Source organism: Euphorbia lathyris, chromosome 1, assembly GCF_963576675.1.
Source record: "Euphorbia lathyris chromosome 1, ddEupLath1.1, whole genome shotgun sequence".
Taxonomy (NCBI): domain Eukaryota; kingdom Viridiplantae; phylum Streptophyta; class Magnoliopsida; order Malpighiales; family Euphorbiaceae; genus Euphorbia; species Euphorbia lathyris.
In genome coordinates this window covers 13763529-13776161 of record NC_088910.1, presented here as the reverse complement: position 1 = coordinate 13776161, position 12633 = coordinate 13763529, and positions in this window count along the sequence as shown.

Below are 12633 nucleotides of genomic sequence, written 5' to 3'. Positions count from 1 at the left end.
CGATTTGTCTGAAAATATTTTGTTCATCATTCGTTGATATATTGCTCCCACATTTTTCAGTCCAAAGGGCATCACCTTGAAGCAATAAGTTGCCTGATGAGTTATAAATGATGTCTTGATTTCATCCGCCTTCTCCATGGGTATCTGGTGGTAGCTGGATTTCACATCGGTGAACGATAAAGCCTCAAATCCTGCAGTTCCATCTACTAATATATCAATGTTAGGCAGCGGATACATATCCTTCGGACATGCTTTATTCAGATCTTTGAAGTCGACGCACATTCTGTACGTTCCATTTGGCTTTTTGACTAGCACCACATTGGCTAGCCACTCCGGATACGTGACTTCTCGAATCGCATCCGATTTTAGCAAATCTGCCACTGCTTTTTCAATCTCCTTCTGCCGCTCTGGAGCGTGTCCTCTCTTTTTCTGTCGCACTGGGGTTGCACCTTTGTCCACATTCAACCGATGGGTTGCTATATCTGGACTTATTCCTTTCAGCACTTCATTCGGAGCGGCGAATGCCGACTCGTATTGGATCAACACCTCCGTAATGGCTTTCTTCGTTTCCTCGGGGAGTCCTGCCGCTATTCGTACATTCTTGTCATTTGAGATGGCGAATAGTTCTGTTTCTCCTAATGCTTCTGCCGAAAACTTCTCATCAACTTTATCATCTTCATCTGGCTTTGGTTCAAGTGACAATGTATAGACTTGTTGAGACACAAGTTGATCTCCTTCAACTATGACTCGCCCTTGGTGTGTTGGCAAATGCAATGTCAAATGCTTCATTGAGATGAGCGACTCCGTTTCCGATAGGAACGGACGCCCTAGAATTATGTTGTAGGCCAACGAGAGATCAACAATTGCGAATTCTAGATCACCTCGCCATTTTAGATTCTTATCGCCCATTTATGCTTCCAACACCACCCGTCCACTTGTTTGAGATGATTGACCCCCAAAACCAGTTACATCCATGAATGTATGTTCCACTCGCTCGTCATTAATTCCCAACTTATTTAATGCAGTCCGAGTAATAACATTACAAGAACTACCGGTATCAATAAGGACCCGCTTAACGTCCCATCCTTCTACGGCCATCGTAATCACCAAGGCATCCGCATGCGGCTCCGTGATTCGCGCAAATGAGTAATTGAGGGCATCCCCCCTATGCGTGTTGCTTTTTCGCTGTTCACGGCGAGCCCTTTTTGTTGGCGGCTCATAGATCCTGCCAGCTATCACGTTTATCACCCCTTTCTTCTGTTTCTTTTCGGGCCTTGCTTCTCCCTCATGCAGGAGCGTTGTTTTCTCATCAATCGTTTCTTTTCTTACGAATTGGCTTAGCTTGCCCCTCTCAATCAGCTTTTTTATTTCCTTCTTCAGTTCATAGCAATCGTTCGTGTCATGGCCGTTCAATCTGTGGAACCTGCAATATTTGTTAGGATATCGCCCCAAACTAGTTCGGCCTTTCGCCTCGGGGAACCGCACATCCTTCTTCAGGGGGTTCTTTTCGATCCAAAGTAACACCTCCTGGCGAGTCGTATTCAATGGTGTTTGATATCCTCCCCCTTGAAAGGAGCGATCGCTTCTGCGAACAAAATTACCCTTGGACTGGGTCTGGCGCCGATTGTCCGAAGTGGATCTAGCAGCATCTCTCTCTCTCCGGGTTTGAGCTCTATGTTCTCTGTTGACATCGTCCACTTCCATGAATTCCTTTGCTATCTTCATGAGTTCGGCCACTGTGCGCGGCTTGTTGCGGATGATTTCCTCCCGCATGCTCCAATCCGTGGTTCCATCCGCCATGATGTTACGAATGCTCACGATATCCGGGTTCTGCAACCGCACCAGAATATCGTTGAATGCGACAACAAATTCCCTTAGGGAATTATAGTTCCTCTGTTTGATCTCCTTCAGCTGCCTATCCGTCACATCCGCTGCTTTACAGCCCACGAACTTTGCACAGAAATCATGACTGTATTGATTCTAGTTGTGAATAGATTCAGCAGGTAAAGACCGAAACCAATCAGATGCCGCTCCGCCCAAAGTGGTCGAGAATAATCTGCAAATTATGCTTTCACTCGCTCCGGCAACATCTATTAATTCTCTGTAGTTCCTGACATGAGCCTCAGGATCAGAATTTGGATCCCCATAGTATTTAGGTATCGCCGGCGCCTTTATCCTGTGATCTGGTATAAATTCCCGCAACGACGGAGCAAAAGGCGAATCACTCTGCACCTCTGCTCTCGCCCTAGGCGTGTACCCCATTCGCTCCATCATGTTCCGTAGTTGATCTTCCAACTCAGGATGGGGTATTCGCCAAATCTCCTCCATCCGCTGCTGGTGAACTCTGGGTGACATCCACCCGCCAATTGATGTTGAGATTTGTTCTCGCCGTGGTTCTAGCCGCCGTCCGGTTATAGGATCAAAGTTCCAAGTGTGCCCCTGCCTAGACGTATTCGCCCCAGACGTCATTAACTCTGAATGCCCGTAAACCAAAGGCTCCGTGTGTTGTAGTGGAAGGATTCCTGGTATTCCCGACGTCGGTTGGGATGTTTGCCAGGTCGGATGGATCGTCATACTAGGATCGTGATACGAGTAGTTGCCTGGGTGGCTGTGTGGGTTCATGCGACTACTCTGACCTATCTGATTTGGCTCCCGAGATGGCTGCGGAAGCGCAGATATGGTGGCAGTAGTCGATGGTTGTGTGGAGATGACAACAGGTTGTTGAGGAGCAGCCGTCACGGTGTTATTGTGATCAGCGATTGCGGTTAGTAAACCAATCATCCGATCCCCCGCCGCTTGGCTCATATTTGAAGCCAAGACTTGTCCTGCCATTTGGACGAAATCGCTATTGGACATCTCCATCTCAGTTTGCACTTGGACTTCCAATAATGGACTCAATTGTCCCGAAGGGTTCGTCGAGCTAGGCACCACAGGTTGTGTACTCGCAGGCTGTGAATTCGCAGTCCGTGGACCCCTTGAGTTCATACTAGTTGATCTGGTTGTAACGCCGGTCGTTCGTGATGGTTCTGACATGTTCTTTGTGTACCTTTAACCAAATGTTGGTAAAAAAGGTCCACGCTCACCGCACCAATGATAACTTGCTGAATCCGATTTGATGATCTCCGCCGGAGTTACCTGCAAAACAGAACCGGAGACGGGATCTCCGGGAAAACTCTCCGACGATCTAGTCAGTTCTTTGTATGAAGGTTGGTAATAATAGCATTACGGGGAAAAATGTGAACGTACCTCTCCCCTTTGGCCTTATGGCTTTTTATAAGTGTTCTTAAGTAACCGCCGAGGGCGGTTACTCCTTCCAGGCCACGTTCCGAGGGCGGTTACTCCTTTTTAGGCCATGTCCTTTTCGTGGCTTTTGTGGCAACAAACGTGGTATCGTTTGTTCTGAGTGGGAGTTTTGATGCTCCATTTAGGAATTCGGGACAGTTACTTACTTCACCCGCTTCCTCTATTCGGGCTCTATTCGGGTCCCATCCGATCCTAGACCATGGGTCTAAGTATGGGCTGGGCCCGTGTAATGAATTCGGCCCGGTTTGGCTTCGCGGGTCATCAATATCATTTATGTAGGAATTAATGGATTAAAAGCTTTGACCCATTTACCAATTTATTAAGTTTGTAATACTACGGGTTAGAGCATCTCCAACACTAACTAGTTATTTGGCTCTCTAAAATAATATAAAATATTAGTTTAGTCAAATTTAGCTAGTCAAATTTATGTTTTGCTCCAACCATGCTAGCTATTTGACTCTCTATTTGATTATTTTATTATTAAAAGTGATTAAATTTAAAGAAAAAAAGAAAAAGTAGAAAAAAGATATAAAGAGGAAAGAGAAAGAATGAATAAAAAATAGAAATAGCTAGCTAAAGAGACTAGCCAAATTTAGCTAGTGAAAATGGCTAGCTATTTATTTTAGAGAGCCATGTCACCTTGTTGGAGTGGTCACTCTCTAAATGGCTAGCTAAATTTGACAATTTAGAGAGCCATGTCACCCTATTGGAGATGCTCTTAGTGTTTTAAGGTTTAGTCCAGCCATAAATAAATAGCTAAGGAAATTAAATTTAATACACAAGAAATATATTTACTATAAATAACTTCAAAAAGCAATTGATCTCCTTCTCTCCCTACCAAGCCACCGCTACTCTCCATTTTGATGTGCGTTCTTAGTTCGTGAAGCTATGCTGATTGTTCCTCTGGTATAGCCTTCATCTAGATCGGTGATATGGAGCCACGATTCATTTCTTCCGCTGCAAATCAACGGATCTGCGCTACAAGAGGTAAGCCTATATATGTTGTATATTAATTGATAGATCCAGGTTCATTACCTGTCCCATATAGGTTAAAGATACTTTAATATTGGTATCAGAGCCATGAGCTCCGTCTGTGAGGAACCTTTTTGCATGATTAATGATTTCTTTTGATTAGTTTGAGTGAACATTTGCATGCATGGTTGAGTCATATCTTGATCTATGTGTTTTTTGAGTTTTGAGATGATTTTGGTTCGTTGAAATTCTCTTTGAGACTGTTGGAATTTTCTACCGTTGTTTTAACGATTTAACGTGCGCAAAAAAGGGGATGTTTGTTTCATTCCTTAATTTCTGGTCGTCAAAATCCAAAATCGACCACACCATCTAACTCCTAGACCCTGAAAACCTCCCATCGGTCAAAGTCGTACCACCTGGAACCGTTGGAAGGGTAGCGCATGGCTTGTGCGCGCCGCTTGTCATCGCGCAAACGCACGACACGTGGGGCATGTGTGGCCTCTCGCGACATCGTCTCGACATCGTTTTTTCCCAACTTGCTCGATATTTTTAAGGGTTTTTTTATATTTTTTTAATTTAATTTTGGGTATACATAATAATTAATATTAATTTATTAAGTATTCTGAAATTGTCTTTAATATCTTAAAATTGTTTTTAAAAGTACCTAGAAAATTATATAATTAAAAAATAATGTCAAAAAATTAAAACTTTTTTCAGATTCTAAAAATTAATTTTTCGGAGACATGTTTCTAATTAAAAATTTAAATTAATACGTGATTAATTATACTCTTTAATCTGTTTGCATATTGCGTGACTAATAAGTCATACACACACATAATTTGGAAAATTGTTTTTTCGTAAATGCATCGTTCCTTAGAGAAACATATCAAAGTCTATTTTTGATTTCCGAAAGGTTTAGTTCATAACTTAATCTTTCTGTTTATTTTTTGCCTTGACAGTTGTGAATAGGCTGGAAAATAGGTGTGTCAAGGTCCTCATAACTATTCAAGCATAACCCTAAGATTGGGAAAGCGAGTTCTTACCCGTGTGTACTCTAGCACCTTGACTCGAGACATTGATGAATTCAAAGAACGTGCCATAACATTCATTCTAATGAGGAAGTCATATTTCGGTTAGGTTAAAATATATCGGAGGGTTATAGATTGGGACATGTAGTTATATTTTTTGATTTTGTTTATGTTCTGGATTGAGTATATGGCTTTTTATGTGGTTTTTTAGAAAATATTATTGGTTTTTTTTATTGATTATAATATGAGAATTTGTTTTTCTTAACATGGTTTGATGTATTGTGTTACATGTTAGATTGCTTTTATAACTATTCGTGGATAGAAATGAAAGCACTTCATAAACCATTAATCTTTTCAACATTAGCTGGATGACGAACTACACAGAACTTTTGTCCCTAGACTATCACAAGTGTGAAGTGTCTCTTGCAGGCATCCATAATACGTTGCAAGCTGATGGACAAGAGATTAGTAGCTCTCGACTGATTAGGATATGATCACTTTATTTTAATATCTTTTTTTTCTTCTTTTTGTGTGTCGGAGTGTTTGCTCCTCCCTCTTTTTTTTGGTGGTGAAAGGAAGGGTCAACAGCCCCAAAAACAGAACAGAAAGACAGAAACTAAAAAAACAGAAGATAAAATAACAACAAGGACCAGCTTCTCAAGGGGGATCAGCTCCACTCATATCTTCATGAATGATCTCTAGAAGGCTTGCAGGCGGCTCAACACACTCGTGATGACCTAGGGGAAAAGTTCTTGAGAAATTCGCCAACCAGTCAGCTGCTCGGTTACCCTCCCGATGGAGATGAACCACTCTAAACTCCCAATGATGCTTTAATAACTTCCAGCACTCCTCGATAAGCCAATAATGTCGATGATTCGACCTTCCCGGGTTTAGCACCATCTTGACCACGTCTAAGGCGTCAACTTAAAAAATAACCTTCTTTAGTCCTAAATTCCTCGCCAACTGAATACTGTAAAACAGACCAAATAACTCGGCTAGTAAGGCTGTGCAATGCCTAGATTGCAGCGGAATTCACCCAACCAATTTCCCATATCATCGCAGACAAGGCCTCCGCAAGAAGCTTCCCCGAGGTTGCCTTTACTCGCCCCATCACTGTTCGCTATCACCCACCACTTTTCTAGAGCTTTCCAATGACGCTAAGCTCTTCTAACTTTGCTGCTGCTGTTATCATTGGTGATGTCAAAGTTTTTACAGCCCGCCATTTCTCTAGCTTGATTTTTAATAAATTCGAACTTGTTGATCGGTGAAGCTTTATCTCGCTCAAAGACTCTCTCGTTCCTCCATTTCCAGGCCCACCAGCACCCGATTGCAAACACTGAAGCCCACTCCATTCCATTCCATCAGCATTCCGCTTGGATATTTTTTTCCATCCAAGGTATCAGGTCTCCATCAAAGAAATAAGCATGCCAGTTGTCTGGGATGAACTTCTCCCAAACTTTCCGCATGACAGAGCAATCCCGCAGCAGGTGCACCGTCGTTTCAATGCCTCCGCATTCGACACAGCTTTGCGTCTCACTCATATGTCTCCTGAACCGAACCGAGTTCGAGAGGATAGCATTATGAAGGATAGTCCATAAGAAGAACTTAGTTCTTTCAGTAATCTGAATTTTCCACATATTCGCCCACCTATCACTTGACTTCTCCTGCGCCCCGTCTTCATTCCCAGTTCTTAGAGTTTCGTACGCTGTTCGCACAGTGAAGTTACCTGAGGCCGAGAAATCCCAAGTCCATCCGTCATTCTCCTCTGCTGCAGGGAACAGCAGATACGCAGCCAATTGAAGAAGGGACTTACGGGGGAGCTTTTGCTGAAGCTGATCCCAATTCCACCCGCTTCCATTCCAATAATCCGCAACACATTTATTTCGTTCATCTTCTGCCAGAGCGGTGATTACTACGCTTTCATAAGATGACCTCCTTCGACCCATTTGTCCTTCCAGAACATCTCTCTCCCATTCTTTACAATTATGCTAATTCACATTTTCAGAACTTGGCTTCCATGGACTATGCCGCTCCAAATATGGCTTCTGGTTCTCCTTTTGTTGAAAATTTCCAACCCTGGTTTGGCCCCTGCATAAATACCACGAAGAGCTCGGACCCAAAGTGTTCCGGGCTCAACAAGCATTCGCCAACCGAGCTTCACAAGGTTTGCTCCTCCCTTTAAGCAAAAAATTAAGTGGTGAAAAATAAATATTATTAAATACATTTAAATTAAATAAATATTTAATATTTTAATTGAAGTAACATGATTTTTTTTATAAATCTTAAGTAGGAAAAAAATAGTCTAAATGAATTTAAAAATAATAATCCCAAAATGATTATTCGGATCTAATTAAGGGAAAAAAATAGTAGTGTGTTATCCAGCTCAGCTTTACAGGTGCTATGGGGATATACTCTGACACCTTCTAGCTTCTGTTTCTTAGTACTTCTCACTTGAATCCACGCACGTGCGAACCATTTTTCAAAAACATACTATTAGTTTTTTTTTTTTTAAATAATATATTGCTAAGTATTCATTTATATTTTTATTAAACTTTTATCTATTGACGCTTAAGCCTTGAACTTTTATTTCAATTAAGATTAAACTATTAATTAAAATCGAAAGGGGCGGATGGGTTAGTTGTACATTGGCTACCAAAATCTATTTTAGGAAGAATTAAACAATTAAGAATTTAATGAAATAAAAACAAAATTTTGAAAATGAATCATTGTGAAATATAATAAAATGTTTAATAAATGAAAAAAATCCAGAAATTAAAATGTATCTTTTTGCCTCACACTATAATTGGACAACTTTTTTTTTTTATAATTAATCCAATTTCTCTGTTCGAGTTGGTCAAATATCGTTAGGTGAACTATCTTCCAATTAAAGCTTTCTAGATATGTTAGGATTCGAACTCCAAATTGAATTTAAGCGACTTGAAACCCTTAACCATTCAATTTGATCTATAATTTAGCATTTGAATGGCACAAACTTTTTAACAAAAAAGTTCAAAATATTTTCATGGAATTTCTTTTTTTTTTTAAGTTATGTGCAACGCACTTACATTAAATAAAGAAAGATTACATTAAAGAGAAATGAAAACCCTCAACCCATCCCACACCCATGTGATTCAAACCCATGACCTCTAGATCATAAGTAAGCTCTCAACCAACAGGCTAAGAGCTTCACCACATATTTTCATGGAATATTAAAGCCGCAAAGAAACTTATTAGTAAGGTTGTAAAAAACGTTAGACACTTTTTTTGGTAAGAAAGGAAAGGAAAAAAACAAAACCAACAAAAAACCTACACCGGGATCAGTCTAGGAAGGCTGACTCCAATCCTATCCTCTAGGAGAGAAGGCAAAAGAAAAGAAGGAGGAACAGATAGGGTAGAAACACCTAACATTCTCCCATGCCCAGCAGCTGCTAAGCGATCCGCCACGCGGTTTTGCTCCCTAAAAATATGGGAGAAATTAAGATACTCAAAGGCAGGACGAAGCCTCAAAATAGCTTTGATGAGATTCTGGCTCTTCAGACAAACAGCCTGGCTATCTGAAATCCTGTTAATAGCCTCCAGATTATCAGATTCCACCGAGAGCTTTTTAACACCCATGCGAATGGCGAGTTTAATACCTGACAAGATACCCCAGAGCTTCGCAGAAAAGGAGGAGCCCGTCCCCAAGTTATGGGTAAACCCCGCCATCCAATTGCCACCAGCATCCCGAAGAACTCCTCCAGCAGCAATTCTGCCATTGCTAAGGCAGGAGCCATCAGTATTCAACTTAGCAAACCCTTCTCTAGGCTTACTCCAGCCAACTAGCAGGATCTCTTTATCCGGGGAGGGGCGAACAAGGGAATCTCTTTCAAAACTTTTAGTAATAACAAAGAGCTTCTTCGAGAAGAAAAACAGTAAATCAGGAATAAGGACAGCCTTACCCGCAAATAATTCTTCATTCCTCCACTTCCAGATTTGGTGACAAGTAATAGCAAAGAGGATGGCACCGTGCTCCATGTTGGCCAGCAAGTTCCCCTTGGCTCCTTGAGAGAACCAGTCCCCTTCAGAAAAGGCCATGAAGGAAGGGAGGATGTGATGAGGGAGGATCCCTTCCCAGATCTTCTTACTATTTGGGCAATCCCTCAAGGCATGGCACAAGGTTTCCACATTGCCTCTGCATCTACTACAGGCACTAGACTCAGTCAAATGCCTTCTGTGCCTATCCGCATTCGTAAGGAGCCTGTCTTTGATACCCAGCCAAAGGAAGCTCCTGATACGGTAAGGGAACTTGAGGGACCATATGGACTTCCAAATCTCCAAGGGAGGATCAGCCCTATTAGGGGTAAAAGCTTTATAGGCCGATTTACAAGAATAAGTACCATTATTCGTCAAGGCCCAACAATGTCTATCCTTATCCTCCTCTTGATTGCTAATCTTCACTCCTCTAATGTTAAGAAGGGTCTCCAGACTAAAGAAAGAGTCGAACTTTGACCAGATCCAGTCTCCCTCCGAGTCCACCACATCAGCAATTTTCCAGGAAAGGAGATCAGCCGACGGAGGGGCATTACACACATCAATCAGCGATTTATCACCAATCCAGGTGTCATACCAAAAGCTAATAGATCTACCATTACCCACCTCCAGGCCAATCCCCGTACAGAATTCAGCAAACACGGCACTGAGCCCTTTCCAGAGGAAGGAACAGCTAACAACCCTCTCCTTCGGGCCACCAAAGATTCTATCTTTCCGATACTTCCCGCACAAGAGACGGACCCAAAGAGAGGAGGGGCATTGCCACATTCTCTAAAGAAGTTTCATTAACAGGACTTTATTATTGTCCTTTGCCTGCCTAATACCAAGACCCCCCCTGTTTTTAGGCTGGCAAGCTTCCTTCCACGGGACCAGGTGAACCTTTCTCCCATCTCCAGACTCACCCCACAGGAAACGCCGATTTATCTTATCCAGGTCACTAAGGACAGGCTCAGGAAGCTTACAGGCCTGCATGATGTGGTTCGGAGCAGCGCAGTTAACTGACTGGATCAAGGTAAGGCGACCTGCAAGGGAAAGAGAATTAGCTTTCCAGCTAGCACACAAACCATTAGTTTTGTCCAAAATATCCTTGAAAGAGGCTTTGGAAACCCTGTCACTGTGAAGAGGAACCCCAAGATACTTCCCCAAAGAGTTCGTCAGAGGTATGCCAGAGAGCTCACTCAGTCTTCTGCACAAGCTATTGTCCATATTTTTAGAACAAAGCATACGGGACTTTTGGATGTTAACCTTCTGGCCAGAAGCCTCGCAAAAACAATCAAGGATATCCATAACTGTTTTAATTTGCTCCTCATTACCCTCAACGAAAAGCATGACGTCATCAGCAAAGAGTAAATGGGTAATAGGGGGGCAATGTCTGTTGATAGAAACAGGGTGGAGAGTCCCTTTGCACACCGCCTCTTGGATCAGGTGAGACAGTCTTTCCATGGAAATAACAAAGAGGAAGGGACTCATAGGATCTCCTTGACGAATTCCTCTAGAGGGAGAAAACTCATCCGACATGTCCCCATTGATCATGACCTGGAAAACAGGAGAGGAGATACACTTCTCAATCAAAATCCTCCAGTTCTCCGGGATGCCAGCTTTGGCTAAACTATCCAGAAGAAAGCTCCAGTTCAATCTATCATAGGCTTTCTCCAGATCCAGTTTGAGGGCCACAATCCCTTTCTTACCTTTCTTAATCTTCATAGAATGGACAACCTCCTGGGCAATAACAACGTTATCCATCAATTGTCTACCAGGAACAAAGCTCCCTTGGTTCTGGCTAATTATATCCGGAAGGATCTTCCGGATTCTATTAGCCACAATCTTAGTAATAGCTTTATACAAAACATTACAAAGACTGATAGGTCTCATCTGGAGGAAGGAGGAAGGCTTAACAACCTTAGGAATCAAGACAATGAGGGTTTTATTAACCGACCTGATATCGTTAGAGCCACCAAAAACACCTAACACAAAACTGTATATGCCCTCCTTAACAGTATCCCAGTGTTTATGATAGAAACTAGCGGGGATACCATCAATCCCAGGAGCCTTAGTGGACCCTATGCTAGAGAAGGCCAGATCAATCTCTTTAAGGTCAATAGGATGGAAAGCATCTTTAATAGCCTCCTCCCCCAAACGAGGAAAGGAAATACCAGAGTGGGCACTCTCCAAGTCCACAGCTTCCTCTCTAAACAGGTCCTTGTAGAAATCAAGGGCTGAGCGACGAATGTCTTCCTCCTCAAAAATCCACTCGCCACTGGCGTCCTTGATAGCATCAATCCTATTCCTCTGTCTCCTAATGATCGTAGAGAGATGAAAAAACCTGGTATTCCGATCCCCGTCTTGAATCCAGGCCTTCCTAGACTTCTGGAACCAAAGAAGCTCTTCCTGTCTAAGCACAGCTTCCAACTCGTTCTGGAGAGCTCTAAGGTGACCATTTAAGCTATGGTCGAAACGAGCCTCCAAGCAACGCTGAACGCCTTCCATCCTCCTCAAGAGTTTATTCTTCCTCCTGATAATATGGCCAAAGATGTCTTTATTCCAAACAACCACCTTCCTTCTGAATTCCTCAGCAGCGAGGAGAACATCAGAGTGGGGATGCCAATTGGTTTTCACGAAATTCCTAAAGTCGGGATGAGAATCCCAAGCCACAAGATATCTAAAGGGTCTGTTACCTTTCAGCCGGTTACCTTTGACCAAATTAATGAGGATAGGGCAATGGTCAGAGTGACGGAAGGGGAGATTCAGCACCTTGACCTCAGGAAACCTACAGATAGCCGCAACATTAGCATACACCTTATCCAACCTCACAAACAAGCTATTTCTTTTCCAGGTAAATTTGTGGCCAGCAGCACCCAGGTCTGAAAGCCCACACAGATCCATACTACGCTTGTGGTTAAGGTACCGGTTCACATAATGATTACCCCCTCTTCTCTGATCACTTAAAAGGGCAATATCATTAAAATCCCCGGCCACCAACCAAGCCTCCACCATGTTAGAGCTAATAGAATGAAGGATCTCCCACAACCTTGTACGATTAGAAAGAACAGGATCGGCATAAACAAAGGTAACAAAGAAATGTTTATTACCAGGGTAGCACACCTTACTATGAATGAACTGACAGTCCATACTAACAATATCAATATTAACAAGACCTGGCTTCCAAAAGAGCCAAATCCCCCCAGCCCGGCCAGTAGCCTCCAATCTGACACAATTCCAATTCTTAAACTTTCTAACCACCTCGTCTGCTTTGGCTCCACTGACCTTGGTCTCTAGAAGAACAAAACAGGAGGGGTTAAAC